Here is an 18,216-nt window from a genome sequence, read left to right on the forward strand (position 1 = left end):
TCCAATATTTGAACACAATAGTTGATAAGTTACCAACAAAATTAATATATTCTTATTCTTGTATGTAGTTTCTTTGCTGTGAGATTGATTTTACTATGTAAGAACTTATTACCTAAATCTCTGATAAATTAATATTCATCTTAGAAAATTTTTATATTTATCTCTTGCAAGAACTTTAACATGTGGACATGAATGTGATAAGTGGTTCCCGTTGTTTCTTTAGGTTAATTGCCTTGTTGAAATCATGACAAATGATTAGTTAAACTTATGGAGCCACTGTTCGGAAGCTGTTGACTAACTCCATAATAATGTTATTTATTAGTTCTTTTTATATGTGAATATTCATTCGACACATGATCCATTTCGAGGGGTATACAATCTGCATTTCAAATACTGCTTTAAAGGTATTACTTGAATTAATATCAGTCAGGTTTCTCTGCAAATCTTGTGGTGCAGTAACTGTTTAGTTAAAAATTCAATGCTTGTCGTGCAGCTTATGACATTTCTCTGAATGACTGTAGTATCACGCCTTTTGTTTGATTATGCACATACATCCGAAAATACGTACATTACTTGCTAACCATGTTTCGAACAATGACTGCTTCTCATGGTTACTTGGCTGCAGGGGGGGGGGGGATTTCAAAATCCATTTTATTAGTGATTTCATTAATATTTAACTGTTTCCTTTCACCCCCAAACTGTCCCACAATTGATGTATATCAATTACACAATTTGACTCTCACCTCCAACATCAATACAGCATAATTATTGTTACAGCACCACCTGGTCGAAAATATAATTGTTAATGTCATTCTCATACAGTGGAATGTGAGACACTGATTTAATCACAGCCATTAATATTTCTGTGTGCAGTTAAGTATATGAGGGCAACCATGGTATTAACAGGAACTGATCTCAGCCAATAGTTACCATCTAAAATCTTCTAAAAGTGATGATTGTTCAACAATAAGTATGGGATATTGAAGTCAACGCAGACAAGTAGCAAATGAAAGTATTCAGAAAAAGTATCTTTAGTACTCATGAATAAGACTTCACAAAATACCTAATGAAACATGAGAAAATAATTGATTGAGAAATAAACAACATTACTTCAAAATCAAAGCCACTATCATTGTACATAAGAAGAAATGAGTGTAATGGCTCTTTTCAGCTCTTTGTGATCCTCTCATCACAGTCCTGCCATCTTGAATGGCCCATAAAGCCACCAAATGGAACAAATCTTCTATGATGTAAATATCTCATTTATGCTTAAGTGCATGACATACTGAAAACTATAAGAGCATCCAACATAAAGTATGCTTAGGAGTACATTACAGCTCTCAGGCAATCACCACAGGTAGAGCGTGACTTTGGAAATCTCCTCTGCAAAGCATCATGACCACCCACTTATTACGGGGTCAGAAAAGTTGTATGAATGATCAGTCCACTACGGCCCACTGTGAGCTCCATTTGATCACCAACATACAAAATTGCAAACCATGAATATGACAAATTAATCAGCAATGTGTTCTGGGATTGCAATTAGCAAAGAAAGAAAAACAGGTCATAACCAAGGACACAACCGTTGGAGTCGTGAATAGTAATGCTGATGATCTGGCATCGTAATTACCTACAAACCCCCCAACAGTGCCCCCACCACCTCCACCACCCAAACTGTCATAATGGATGGGGCCTGTCAGACTATGTGGACACCATCATGTCAACTATACTACCTGCTAACCACTCTTTTACCCTTACAATAAAATAGGGCTTTGCCATAAATTAAAAAATATGACAGGGTTGATTGAAAGCACCTCCACAAACAAGGTGTCACAATATAACCATTTAACTCTCAACAGCAGTCACCAACCTGGCACAGGATCGCCGGTAGTGGCAATGACTTGTTATGAGTAGTCTAAAAGGCACTTCCAAGTATTACATTCAGACTCCGCAATCATCAGTCCATCTCTCAGGTCCATTTTCAAAACTCTAATTGTACATAAAAATACAAAAAACTAAACCCTTTTTCTACTGATCTATCCCACTGATCAACTCTTTTGGATACCTGTGATGGCTGTTTTGGAACTAATGTGCAATACAAAAGTGTCATGCTTACCACAGAGTGGCTGTTATGGTTGGTATGAACACTGCCACATTTTACCAAGGTTTGTACAATCACAGACTATATGCCATTGTGTTCCTTTGAACTGTGAGCAAACTTAACCAACAAATAATAGTGGGACAAACAGATTACTTATAATCTGAGCCATGGTGCCACTGAGCATTTCTCATGTTAACAAATGGTACCATAGTTGCAAGACGTGATACGTAGTGCGCAAAAACCTTAGGACTGCCTGGGAATTGTACCCGCGATGTTTGCACATCTAATTTAACGTTTTGCTACTACTCCACAAAGGGGACAGCGTATTTCTGTGGCTATGTAACCAACCCAAAGAAAGACACTCTCACCACTGTAAACAAGAACACGTACTCTGCTTGAAGACAGGAGGATACACAGTCACGATAATATATTTGATATCAATCCGTTTAACTAAGTCATACATTTGAATTCTGAAAAGCTCTATGTAAGTACTGATCCCTACAGGAAAGCTTTCTTCTTGCCTTGAAAAGACAGGAATGCTATAGATATGATTTAAGACAATAGTTTAGAGGGATTGAAAAAGATAGGCGATAGACATTTCATAGGAAATGGATGTTATTGATTTGGAAACCAAATATGCAATGAGGCATGTGTGAAGCTCAAGAACAATTGCATCAATTGACGTTGTAATAATTATTTAAAACTTTTCTTCATTTATCTGAATTATACATTTGTTTACACGTATTCATATAAATTAGTATGTTGGTTAGTACAGTATACTAGTGTATCTTGTACATCAAAGCTTAATTAGTTTGCAAGAATTAAAATCAGTTTCTCTTAAATAAAAGTTTCTTGGTTTACTTTCCATGTTAGATTTGGATAATATCCCAAGTGTGGAGATGAAATCTATGGAAAAGAGGCTGCCACCTCTGTACACCCCATTTTCACCGTGACGTCACCCAGCCAATGAGAAGCTTTCCACCGCTTATAAAAGCGGAGTCTTCACCGGTCCACAACAGTCAGTTTTTCTCCTGACGGTGATGACGGAGGTAGTCATCAAACACTTGGCATTTTATCCAAATTTGACACAGCAAGTAAACCAAGAACTTTTTATGCAAGGACTCCGTCGCGGAAGACTTCATATCATATTATTTTCTGTTGCAATTTAACAACATTTGTATCCGTCATTGGCCAAATGAAAATATTTTTCTTAGCAAATATAAATTTAAGAAAATCTTTACTGTTCATGTATCCAGCTCGGTGATGCTGTATACAGCTGCTGGTATTTTGAAATGTCCTCATCCATTCATTTAAGAGGAAAACTGAACTTTTTTTCCTGAATAGTCCTGGGTATGCCCATGTCGAATGGTTGTTGTTTGTTTACAACTTCACCTGGCTGTATCATTGTCAAATATTTGAACACAATAGTTGATAAGTTACCAACAAAATTAATATATTCTTATTTTTGTATGTAGTTTCTTTGCTATGATACTGATTTTACTATGTAAGAACTTAATACCTAAATCTGTGATAAATTAATACTCATCTTAGAAAATTGTTAAATTTATTTCTTGCAGTCACTTTTACATGTACACATGAATGTGATAATTGGTCCCCTTTGTTTCTTTAGGCTAACTGCAGGGATGGAATCTTGACAAATGGTTATTTAAAACTTATGAAGTCACTGTTTGGAAGGTGTTGACTAAGTCCATAATAATGTTATTTATTAGTTCTTTTTATATGTGAATATTCATTCGACACATGATTCATTTCAAGGGGTAGACAATCTGCAATTCAAATACTGCTTTAAAAGTATTATTTGAATTTATATCAGACCAGTTTCTCTGAAAATTTGAGGACAACCATGTCATTAACAAGAACTGATCTCAGGCAATAATTACCATCTAAAATCTTCTAAAAGTGATGATTGTTGAACAGTAAGTACGGCATATTGAAGTCAATGCATACAAGTAGCAAATGAATGTATTAAGAAAAAGTATCTTTAGTACTCATGAATAAGACTTCACAAGATACCTAATGAAACACGAGAAAAAAGTTGACTGAGAAATAGACAACATTTCTTCAGGAGCAAAGCCACTAACATTGAACATAAGACAAATGAGTGTAATGGTTCTTTGAAGCTCTTTGTGTTCCTCTCATCATAGTCCTGCCATCTAGCAAGGCCCATAAAGCCACCAAATGGAACAAATCTTCTATGATGTAAATATTTCATTTATGCTTAAGTGCATGACATACCAAAAACTATAAGACCATCCAACATAAAGTATGCTTAGGATTACATTGTCCTGTTTTTGTTTATAGAGTCTCTACATCTTCAAATTATAATGCCCTTCAGATGTGTATCGGTGTCAAAAGGAAGAAGTACTGTTCTCACAGTTACCGATGTTGCAAATACTATGAAATGGGTTTGTATCTTATGAACCTGGGTTGATGTTGAGTGTTTGTGATACATGAAAATTTGTTCCAGACCTGGATTCAGAATCAGAATTCCTGCCTACCATGAGCAGTTGACTTAACGTTATCAATAATGTATCCATGTGTCAATGCCATAAAAGAAAAGAAAAAAATCATATTACCATTTGTCTCTATATTTGCAAGAGTCTTACAATGTCCATGCATAATGATTGTGGAATCTGCATTGAAGGGAAGTTTGTACTGGTGTTGGAAGCAGGATCAGATAACCCAAGCTGTTAAGGCAACCACTCCTGATAAGCAGGATCTGTTTTACAAACTCACTGGATTAAGTCAGCTAACCATTTCAGTCGTGAAAGGGGTCTATACTCAAGCTCCTCCCAATGCATTACGATATAATGCCAGTCACCTGATAAACTGTGCTATTTACAATGTAGTACATGATTATCGTGTGCTGTTTTTTTACTCTGAATGTACTAATTCATTATTCAGAGCTTGATGTATCACTGTGTATGACAAACCCATGGGTTTTGATGTTAGAGCAACCTACAACTGTGGTGTACGTACTTGCTAATTCATTGTGATGTCCTTATGAATGAGTCACAGTTATAATAGTGCTAGCTTTTATCACATTTGTCCTCCACAATGCTAATCATGTCTTTTGCTATCAAAATTATCACCATATGGATGGTTCTGAGTTTGATTTTGTCATATGCTGGAAAACGCTGATGAAGAGGCAGCTTTTTTCATAAATAAATTCGCAAAAAGATGACAATCCACTGTGCAGAGCCCAAATGGAATGGTGTCTGAATACACCAGGCATCCTACGTGGCCTACAACTGAAGATATATGAGACTCTGGGAACTTCACTTCAGCAGCAGCAACAGAACCAGAAGCAGCAACAGAACCAACAACAAACTCAAGGAAGAAAAATATGCTCATTTTGTCCTTCAGACAACCACGGAATGACAATGAGATTTCATAATCGCTGCTCAGCAGCGGTTTGAGCAGAACACAAAGCTAGGTCTTGCTTCAATTGTAATAAAAGTGTCTAAAGCAAAGACCCTCTACCCATTTTGTGTGTATACTACTCTTGGAGCTATAATAGTTGCAATAATTTATAAATAGTGGATAACACAAATTATGACTTCTTTTCACTTAACATTTTGACCATGATAATTGTCATTATAGCTTATAAAACAGGACTTTTGTACTCATTTTGTAAGTAACATACCACTGGAGATCTAAGAACTTTGTTTACCTGTTGCATGACCTTTAAATTACGACTTCCTTTGCAAAAAATTGGAATAGTAAAATTGACAATTGTGTAGTAGCAATGTAACATTTTCCCCTTTTAGCAATCTATGGTTAAAATGACATTATGGCCTTGTCTGCTTATTTAAAAAGAAACATCATATGTAAACAAGCTCCCAGAAACATATTCTAATAAGCTTGCACAAGAAGGGGCCACCTGGGAGATAGCTGTCAAGGCTTGAACTTCATGAAATTAAGTACAATTAAACCAGCTACTCCTTCATCTTGGTGTTCAAATTTAGATACTTACCGATAGACAACAAATTACTCTATTTTTGTCAAGTCCTAAAGATTCACCATGACAAGTGAGTGAAGTGAGCCTAGACTATTAACTGAGAAACATTTTCCAGCATAACTTTATGCAACATAGAGCATATTTTGCTAGTATTACCTTCGATCTTTATCTCTAAACTAGTCCCAGAGAGCTTCAGTGAAACTATGGCAGGCATCTACCACTATTCTCACAAAGTCCACAACTGCATTTTTAGCAACTGTAGCTGAAATATGATCTCCACTGTTGTATGAGATCCTCTGACAATAACTATAATTTTTAGATTTTGCACTATGTAGAAGTAGCCATAAGCAATGTTGCCACTCTCAAGACATGATTTTAGAAATATGATAGTTATTTCTGTCACAGGTCTTTCAATAAACAAGCAGCACCTGCGCCTTTTGTCAACCTCCCCATCGTGAACACTAAGATGTTTGACAAATCTTCATTACAATTATGGCATGTGTTAAGAAGGGGAAATGAAATGAAAAATGAAGCGAAAAGTACTACCGCCATGACTTTGCAAACCACCAACCTGCCATTGCACTAGCGTGGAACATGCTGAACACTTAAAGAAAAAGTAAATTGGTTTTATAGTAAGTAGTGATTAATGATGATATCAATACGCCAGCAACAGAATCCTGTTAATGGTTTTTAGGTACGTAAAATGATAATAAAATTATTCATATTCTGTTAGAAAACAGCAGTGGTAACAGCTTACCCATTTCCCTTAATTCACTGGCACTGTTATATTTACATTCCCTCAATAAGGTTCCACTACTAAATACATGTTAACTGTACCATTTCTATTAGGATGTTGCATAACTTAGTTGTGTTTTTGTTTTTCATGTCGGTACTGTGGTTGCTATAGGTTTATTTATTGACTGTCATTTTTTATTTGTGGGTCACTGTTGTTGTTTGAGATTCCATATTGTCATTTTGTCATTTGGAGAGAGTGAGTGGAGCTGTAGACAATAGAAAATGGAGTGGCAAGTGAAGAAATCAGTAAATTTCCGACATCTTCTTCTGTTTGAGATCTATAAAGGGTTGGCAGCTATGGAGGTAGCCAGAAACATTTGCATGATGGGTGGGGATGATGTCACTGAATAGAGCATGACCAGAAAATGGTTTCCTCCAGAATGAATTTTCAGTCCTGAGCTGGAGTCTGTCTGGCACATAGTTTTAATCTGATAAGTAGTTTCAAAATGGTTTCCTCAATTTAAGGAGAATTATTTTAACATTAGTGCTCTCCACATTCAGGAAGCCCTTCAGGGTTTGATGAAGCTCATTCAAACGCTTTAATTCACATTTCTCCATGTCATTGTGCTCAAGAACTGATAAATGTGATGAACTGCAATCATTCCACTGTTATGTGAGATGTGCATGTGATGGAAAGGTTTAGAAAGTAGGTGTAGGGGTACTGCATGCTATATGCCAAAATCACAAAAATGTACATCACTGCCTGCTCATCATGAACAACACTGATCATTCCTATCCTATATCATTACTGGTGATGACAAATTATGTCTTTATACCAGTGTAAGGAAAAAAAAGGAATGGCTGAGCCCGAAGAAAGCTACAACTCCCCATACAAAGACCTGCATCTATCCGCAAAAGATGATGTTATGCATCTTGTGAAACAGCAACAGTGTAGTATATTATGAGTTCTTTCCTGAGGTGTAACCCTCACTACTGACATTTATTGTCAACATCTGAGATGTCTTGCAGATGCAGTCCAAGAAGAATGACGAGGAAGACTACTTCAACTGATGCTACTTCATGACAATGCATTCTGCTAGACCGACAAAAAACACTATACACGGGCTGGGTTGGGAAGTCTTTCTGTGCCCACCTTACTCACCCGGTCTTGCACACTCAAATTTTCACCCTTTCCACTCTCTATGAAACAACTTACAAGAGATTTCCTTTCTGGATGAAAATGCAAAGGAAGTGTGGAGAGGATGATGTGAAGGACCAACACTGGCAAGCAGAATGGGAAAGTGGGAACTATCTCTCTCTCTCTCTCTGCTCAGCAACTCTGTCCTAGAAACATGTATTCTCAGGGGAAAAAGAAGAAGAAGAAGAAGAAGAAGAAGAAGAAGCCCACATTCAAATATTCAAGAAGACAAGAAGAAGGCGCATTACTTAAGCTGTCTTTTTGACTATTTTCTCAGTTATATGAAGTTACTAATCACTAATTTGGGGTATGTTTTCCCTCTGAGCCTAACAGCTGGGTTTAGAGAGCCAGTGCCCCTAGCAGCTTTGACAGCTCTGCCCAAAATAAGCAGCCCTCACTCACTGATCAAAGGGAAGCAGTTTTATTTATTTATAAAACTAAGGAGAACAGCCAAGTAATCTTCACATTTAGAACCAATGATGATTACTAAGTTGAAGTAGATGTAGTAAGGTAATTATGCCATACACTTTAGCACCTCCTGTTTCTTAAAATGTCAAACTGCATACATTTGTCCTACCTTCTCCTCTTCCACCGCCTCGCATGAGTTGCATATGTGAAGCTTAGTGTAGTTTGTGTATACTTGCCTCCTCTTTCTTTCCTTCTCCCCTGACCCACACCAAAGACCACGCTACATTGATATCTTTGTCACCATACCCAGCTGCAGGTTTCCTGATAGAGTGTCTCATTTATCATTAACAAATCATGGATACAAATGAAGTGTAGACATTGTGGCTTAACAGCATAATAATGAACCCAGAGGTGAAAGATGGTATGAAGAATAAGGTAGCACATTCAGAAGGACATCGCAATTAATTGGCAAGCAGGTACACCACAATGGTATCTGGCCCAAACATAGAAACTCATGGCTGGGTCACCAGTCACCAAATAATAAATTAGTACACAGTACATTTAGGGTAATAAAACAGGCAACAGTAACCATATACTGTATAGTAAATAGCACATTCCATCAGGTGACTGGCACTGTATCAAAATGCATTGGCAGGAGTTTGAGTAGAGAGACACATTTTACTACCAAAATGGTTAGCTGACTTAAGCCAGCAATTTCGTAAAACAAAGTGATCGCTTTAACCATTTCAGTTATCCAAGCCTGCTTACAGCACTGACATAAAGTTTTGTACAACACAGAGTGCACAACCCTTATGCTTGGACATTTCATGACTCCCACATATGAGGAGACAAATGTTTTTATCATCATTTTAGCCCAATGAGGCACTGATTTATTACTGATGGTTGCAATGTCTGTGTGTTAAGGTGACAACTTGGGAAAAGTGGGACATAAGTGTTCAGTTCTAGGTCTGACACATATGTTGATTTGACGTAAATAGTTGATAACAATTGAGATTTGCCAAATGCAGATCTACACTCCTGGAAATGGAAAAAAGAACACATTGACACCGGTGTGTCAGACCCACCATACTTGCTCCGGACACTGCGAGAGGGCTGTACAAGCAATGATCACACGCACGGCACAGCGGACACACCAGGAACCGCGGTGTTGGCCGTCGAATGGCGCTAGCTGCGCAGCATTTGTGCACCGCCGCCGTCAGTGTCAGCCAGTTTGTCGTGGCATACGGAGCTCCATCGCAGTCTTTAACACCGGTAGCATGCCGCGGCAGCGTGGACGTGAACCGTATGTGCAGTTGATGGACTTTGAGCGAGGGCGTATAGTGGGCATGCGGGAGGCCGGGTGGACGTACGGCCGAATTGCTCAACACGTGGGGCGTGAGGTCTCCACAGTACATCGATGTTGTCGCCAGTGGTCGGCGGAAGGTGCACGTGCCCGTCGACCTGGGACCGGACCGCAGCGACGCACGGATGCACGCCAAGACCGTAGGATCCTACGCAGTGCCGTAGGGGACCGCACCGCCACTTCCCAGCAAATTAGGGACACTGTTGCTCCTGGGGTATCGGCGAGGACCATTCGCAACCGTCTCCATGAAGCTGGGCTACGGTCCCGCACACCGTTAGGCCGTCTTCCGCTCACGCCCCAACATCGTGCAGCCCGCCTCCAGTGGTGTCGCGACAGGCGTGAATGGAGGGACGAATGGAGACGTGTCGTCTTCAGCGATGAGAGTCGCTTCTGTCTTGGTGCCAATGATGGTCGTATGCGTGTTTGGCGCCGTGCAGGTGAGCGCCACAATCAGGACTGCATATGACCGAGGCACACAGGGCCCACACCCGGCATCATGGTGTGGGGAGCGATCTCCTACACTGGCCGTACACCACTGGTGATCGTCGAGGGGACACTGAATAGTGCACGGTACATCCAAACCGTCATCGAACCCATCGTTCTATCATTCCTAGACCGGCAAGGGAACTTGCTGTTCCAACAGGACAATGCACGTCCGCATGTATCCCGTGCCACCCAACGTGCTCTAGAAGGTGTAAGTCAACTACCCTGGCCAGCAAGATCTCAGGATCTGTCCCCCATTGAGCATGTTTGGGACTGGATCAAGCGTCGTCTCACGCGGTCTGCACGTCCAGCACGAACGCTGGTCCAACTGAGGCGCCAGGTGGAAATGGCATGGCAAGCCGTTCCACAGGACTACATCCAGCATCTCTACGATCGTCTCCATGGGAGAATAGCAGCCTGCATTGCTGCGAAAGGTGGATATACACTCTACTAGTGCCGACATTGTGCATGCTCTGTTGCCTGTGTCTATGTGCCTGTGGTTCTGTCAGTGTGATCATGTGATGTATCTGACCCCAGGAATGTGTCAATTAAGTTTCCCCTTCCTGGGACAATGAATTCACGGTGTTCTTATTTCAATTTCCAGGAGTGTATTTCATAATATTTATCTTATGTGTAATCGTCAGAACAGTGTCTCTTGCTTCAGACACTCATCCATGTATGAATGACACTGTAATTTCAAGATACAGTCACTGCATAAATACAGACATTCTATGTGTGCCTTGATGGGTTAAATCAATGATAAAAACATCCATGCTTGGATGGGCTGAAATGATGACAAAAACATTTGTCTTTCCCTGTACAGGAATCACAACATGTGCAAACATAAGGGTTGTGGACTCCATGATGTATAGAAATTTGTATCAGTCATGCAGCCTTGCTTAGATAGCCAGAGTGAATAATGCTACCACTAATGGGTTTGAGTCCTGGTCCGGCGCAAATTTTCATCTGTAGCCAACAGTTGATGTCAGTTGAGATTCACAAAATGCAAATCCGCTTCATAATATTTACCACAACTGTGATCATTAGAGCAATGTCTTTTCCTTTGGACATGCATGCATTAATGTGAACATATGAGCACTGTATAAACACAGACATTCTAAGCATCATTAGTGTATGCATGCCCTGATGTGTTACAATGATGGTAAAAACATTTGTTTTTCTCTTTACAGGAATCATGAAATGTGCAAGCATTAGGCTTGTTCATTCCATGACATATGGAAGTTTTGAATGGTTGTGGAGGTGTGCTCAGAAAGCCAAAATTGTTAAGGTGACAACTTGTGATAAGAGAGAAATGCGGGTTCAAGTGCTGGTCCAACACAAATATTCATGTGTTGCAAGAAGCTGATGCCAATCCAGATTTCCAAAATATGAATCCATTTTGTAGCACTTACAACTTCCAGTAAGGTCTGCAATTGAATTCACAGCCTCTTACATTGGGAACACTGTGTGCACAACAAGCAGTACATGTACGCTTATGGACATCACAGTTTATTCCACCACCAACAGCTGGTGACTACATGAGCAATAGTGGTTTGTTTACCACTGGGACCAGCTTGGATGTTAACATGGCATTGACCAATAACATGAGACTGGAGTGACTTTGATATTACTAACATGTTTCCAAGAGAAGTTTTGTGGTGTAATATACCATGCATGATGTTGGGTACCATCAGGATGTTATATTATAACAAACTGTTTTTACAGACATTAAATGTATTTCTGAAATATAATACTGACTTAATTTGATGGATAATAAGATTTAACATGCCATTATGTAAATTAAAATTGGAAATTTATGAGTTCTACATGGCTGTAGTTATAAATGATAGAAATAAATCTGTAGAATGATAAAGTTTTGTACTGAAATATATTTACATAATAGGTTAGTAAAATGTGTAAAAATGTTATAAAACATTTGGAAAACTGTATCATTTTGTAAACACTCCACAGTATAGTGTGTTTTAATGAACACAATGAATTTTGTACCATATGATCAAAATCGAAAATGGCATTGCCAAAAATGATGTAGAATCACAATCTGTTCACCCCGGGCGAAAACAGATATTTAGATTCATTTAGAAATTTTGTAATCATGGTTTGTTATAAGCAACTCCTCCAATGTGATCATCAGTGTTGACTACTTGTCTGCAGGTACATGACAAGCCATTGCCTAAATAGTATTCTCTATCTGGAAAGGCTCCAGAAGTTTGATGTATAGTATACATCACTGAAATCACATTAACAACTGAATCATTAAAGTCAATCTATAAATCCAGAGTGCACAACACCGTTCTTGTGGAACTTCCTGCCACTAGGTAATTTTAGTGTAGCATTTATGCAACATCAGTTGGGGCCTGAAGCGTTCCTGGCTGTGCATAGTTAATCAACTGTAATCTGGTTTCAGGATATCCAAAAATTACATCCAGCTGTATACAGCAGCCCATCCAGACTGGTTGAAACTCCTAAGTATCCTAGGACACATCACTGATATGGTGAAGTTACCTAAGGAAGTTGTAGAGTGAGCTGTGTTAGATGTTGAACCCAGCATCAGTTCTTGTTCAAATTATGTACCATACAATTGTGAACTTACAATACTGATAACAAGAGCCACAGAGAGATGTGGCTGCTTCAGAATTTACAGTGAGGCATTTCAACCATATGTCTTGACACTGCTAATGAAACAACAGTCAAGCATAATGTCTATCTACTGGTAGTCCTGGTCTTGGTTCTGCACCAAACCTTCCTTGACAGCCCCTGTGCTGCCAATCCCTACAAGTCCCTACCTTGTTTTGGAGACTGTCTTCTACATACTTATGTGAGTGAATATGAATAGCTCAACAGTAAGAGGTAACCATGGCTACAGCCTTGTTGAGCAATGCACTAATGTATGTGGAAATACACACTACTGGCCCTAAATTGTTATGGGCAGTTAGGAAAGCACTCCCAAGTAGTACAATCAGCTATACAAATCAATAGCCTGTGTCTTAGTTTTATTCTTGGTACCAGTGCCTAAACAATGAGACAACAAACGTGTACCATTATTGTAACTGTTACTTACAGTTAACTTTTAAAACTAAGTCATCTACTAAGAACAAATGCATTTGTTACAAGAATCTATGTAAAATCTGTTACACTTTCATCACTATAATCTTCAGTTTAATCCCTCTAATATGCCATAAATTTGACTAATCATGACAGTGTTTTTAAAATATGCCATTGGGTGTATTTGGGCCCTGCCTACCTTCAGAATAAGTTTTAAATGAATACCAAAAATATTTTAATTTTGTAGTACTCCTTTGGTAAAATTCCCAGCAAAGTTCTTGCTTGTAGAATGGCTGTTTCCAGTTAACTTGTGTCTTAAAGAGCAATTATTTATTATGAACATTATTTTCCTTCACTTTGCATTCATAAACTGTGGAGTGCAATGGAAACAATTAGGTATTGACTTAATCTGTGTAATCTAGCACAGGGTCACAAGAATGAACAGTAAATTGTTGGCTTGCTTTCTGCAGCCAACTTCCACTCAGTACAATGAACTGACATCTGCCACCTGTGATCCACAAATTGTATGGTTTTTGGAGACAATGAGTGTATTTAATATTACCCATGCAATGATGCAACTAAAACTGTGTTAACATTGCATTGGACCCTCCTAGTGAACTTGTGTTAGCAAACTGTATATATAACATATGGAGTAAAATGCAGAAACAAGAATTTTACTGGAAACTATTCACTGTTCAGTACTGCCATGGGTGATCGTGACTGCTATTATTACCTAGTAGTTCCACCATCTGAGAAATACCCTAAAATAAAGTAATAGTGTTTGATTTATCTATAATAAACACAGGCAATAAAATCAAGTAAGGCACAAAGGAAGTGAATGTATCAGATAATAATCATTACCAGTACTGATCTTGCTTTTAAAAATTCTAGACTGTATCAGAAAAGACACATACTACCCTAAAATGTCCTGAATACTTCATATGGACCTGCAGCATGAATACTGCTTACAGGAATGCACTCACTGCCCAATTAATGAGATAGAGAGAACACACAAAACCATGAGCGTATATGGTTTCCTGTTAACTTTACAACATGTTTAGTGTATAGATATTTCAATGCAGCACAACTGTGCAACAAATATACTTTTGTCCAGTTGTATTGCAGGTCTGATACTATAATTACTAACAGCACACACTTCAGAAGTGATAGTGCACTGTGAAACTAAGGTAAAAGCCTAGCATCATCTATATAGTTGTAATAAATTCTTTCAGCACCTACTACCAAGTAAAGTTCTGCCAAAAGAAGCACAATTTGAGTGACTCAACCATCACAGTTAATCACCAACTGAGACTCCTCATCCTGTAGGAAAATTGCCAGTATTAGCTCTAAATTATTTGATGCAGATGAAAAAGCATCTCCAATTAGTACATCTAGCATCTGACAACCACTGATCTGTCTCTGTCATTGTACTTCATGAGACAAAAAAAGAACACCATTGTTGCATGAAAAGTGTGGTGCTCTCAATGGGACAAAACAGTACAAAGGCATACTGAGCACCTAACAGCAATCTTCTTTTGTGCATACATGTATAAGACAGGCGACAACAAGGTACAAAGTCACTATAGCCTACTGACAGATGTTTTGAGAAAGGTTTACAGTTCTGCACATCCACAGAGAGAATGAATAATATTCAACACAATGTTCCTGTGTTTGTCAGATAGAAATGACAACAGGAGGCATAGAAAATACCAATAAGATGCTGTCAAGACACAATGGTGACATCTTGTATTGAGGAAACTAGTTAAGGCATGTTAAACACTTTCCACTTTGACTGATAATGCCTGTATTTTAGGAAATGCTGGACTGTTTTTAGTCGTAGAATGTTGAAAGTTTTGAAGAGGACATAGCAGCTGCAAGGACTGAAAAAAAAAAAAACATTTGAAGTAAGTAGAGGATAGTACATTATTCTCTAAACACTAAAAGATGATTATCCAGAAGAAGGAAAGTTTCATAAGAATGGTTATGTATCATGTGTATCCATAAAGACAAATGTCACTGATTCAATTCTCAATTTTATTGTGGTGATGCATACCATACATCAAACTTCAGGGACCTTTCCAGACAGAACATAGGCAATAACTTGGTACGTGCTTGTCTAGGTGCAAACAACACTGATGATGTGGCTACAGTAGTTCAAGAAAAGTTGAGCTTTGCGCCAAATGTGGATGGAAGGTACATCATTTGTAAGAAAGAGAATGTGCATTTTTTGTGGGTACTACAAGAAGAATGGGAGATTGTTCATAGTTGCAGATTTCATTACATACAGTTTCGTTTACCATTAGCACACTGTGTAGACAAATGACATGGAGATATTCTGGTCAACCTTAGGTTGGGTTCAGTACATTTCTGCCTTCTGCATACTAGGTAGGCTACTGCAGGACACCAACATATCTATTTTCTTATTTGTATCTGTTTGAAATAGTTTATATTTTTCAGACTATGTGACATTGTTAAACTGCCTCCACTAAACACTACCATTGTTGAATTTTTAAAGTACATTTATCTGTATAGTAGATAATAACTGAAGTGTTTATTGAGGTCCTTTGGTATCCTGCTTGGGATCCTGTGTGACAGGAAAACACAAATGCATAAACATATACTGTAGAAAGTTATGTTGGCATGGTTCTGAAATGAATGTTTTAATTGTAAAGCATTGTTGTGTGTGAAAATGTTTAATCAAATTATTTTCTCAGTTAGTCATTTCCCTTAGTTCTGTTGCTATATCATGTTGTGCTGTAAAATAAATATGTCGAATAATCTAAACTTACAGAAAACATATGATTTCTGCAAAGTAGGAAGTCTAGAAGTAACATCAATAATAGAAGCAGAATCAGAACCAGGAAATAGTGATGTGGAGTCTGTGTGTTAAGAAGTAGAAGACAATGTGGAAGAACGGGGCACTTTTGGAGGTGTAGTTGAAGGAAGGGAAAATTAAGAAGTCACTTATAAGATGCAAATGCTGGAGAGACCTAAAAACACCAACAAAAAGGGAGTGATATGGTAATCAATGAAGAAACAACCAAGCAGGTGTCAGAAACAGGATATTATGCCTAAATCTAGTGATCTCACAACTATTTTCAGGTTTGTGTCTTCAATTATGTTGACTTCCATATTGTTCATTACACATAAAATAGTGGACAGTACTGTAAAATGCACAAACCAAAAATCAGAGACAGTTCATTTATGGAATGTGACTCATCTTTCTAACAAACATAAGTGATTACCAACATGTGCAACAGAAATGTTTGCTTTGACAGGACACGTTTTAACTATGGGAGAACTAAAACCTGAGAGGGATTCATTTTCTATGTTATGGTTAACAGACCACATGTACCAAAGGAAAATATTTTTACCTTTATTTTTCAGAACTAGGTTTCCTTAACTTCTTTATTGCATCAGATTTGGCAATATGACCACTAGAAAGAAAAGGAGACAAATAGATCAATTTTGTGCACTTAGAGAAATATTTATAACTTTTTGGGCATGCAGTGCTGTGCACACTATCATCCCAGAAGTCATTTGACAGTGGATGAGCAGTTGGTAGTTATTCATGGGAAATGCCAATTCAGGGTCAGTTATACACAGCATAAACACTTAGACTCCATGTGACGATGAATCTTCCTGTTATTTCAAATTGCAGGTATGCATGGGGGAGAATGATCTATGAAAATGAATCAAGGTGTTAGAGCTGTAGTGGACCTTACATCTTAAAAACCTGGATATGATATTGCCACAGACTACTTTTTTATGAGTGTTCCACTTGCACAGGAGCTCTCAAAATGAAGGCTAACTTTGACTGGTACTCTTAGAAAAAAAACTCTCCTAAGCTGCATCCAAACATTTCTTGGAAGACCCACCAGTACCGAGCGACTGCCGTTTCATCCTCAGCATATAGGCATCACTGGATGAGGATATGGAGGAGCATGTGGTCAGCAAACTGCTCTCCCAGGCATTTTCTTTTTTCATGATCAGATCTGCTACTTCCCACTTAATGAGCTCCTCAATTTGCCCCACAAGAGCTGAGAGCTCCCCACTTGCCAAAACCATTTGCCATCAACAATGACGCTTCCAGCTGATCTTATTGTCATCTCCAGAAGCATTTTCCACGGCCCTGGGTAGCACAGCCAACGTTCTCAGACAGCACCCAGTCATTCCTCCAGTGCCTCCCAGGTAGTCCAAGTACGCGCAGTTGATTGCAGTTATTGAAGAAATGGGAAAGGACATCAGGCCAACTTTCGCCAGGAGTAAGAGCTCCACAGAGTGACTGAAGCAAGGAATAGTCCATGCATGAATCCTCATACTTGAATGCCTGATGGAGACTGAAAGGAGTGTGAGATAATGACCCACAGGAATGCCAGATGTTTCATTTGATTCTGTGTTGCACAATTTACTTGAAGACTACATGCACAAAAAGTAATGTATTGAGGGATTTCAATAAAGAATATCAAAATTATTTTGACACAGAAACTTTTCTGTAATTGTTATTCAGCAATGGCACTGAAGTGGATATTTCTTTTATGTTATTTTGCCCACTGTCATTTAATACTTATTTAGTTTTCTCATCAGAAAGTCACAATGTTTCAATTAATAGTTTCATGTGTAATAGGAAAAATACCTAACAATTGTGTGTTACCCTCTGATGGAAACCATTTTACATAAGAAAAGCAATGTGTGATTTGTAGAATCTGTTCCTAATGCAAAAGTTGCATTAAATCACCTAGCCACGATGTTAGCAGATATATTGGACCTACATAATTTGATACTATAATGCAATGCATGCTATAACATATCAGCTGAAGTTCATTACACAAATAACATTATTTTAAGACGTCTCAAGACATGAAGCAGTCTTGTTATCGTCT

This window comes from Schistocerca americana, chromosome X (assembly GCF_021461395.2).
Source record: "Schistocerca americana isolate TAMUIC-IGC-003095 chromosome X, iqSchAmer2.1, whole genome shotgun sequence".
In the NCBI taxonomy this organism is placed as follows: domain Eukaryota; kingdom Metazoa; phylum Arthropoda; class Insecta; order Orthoptera; family Acrididae; genus Schistocerca; species Schistocerca americana.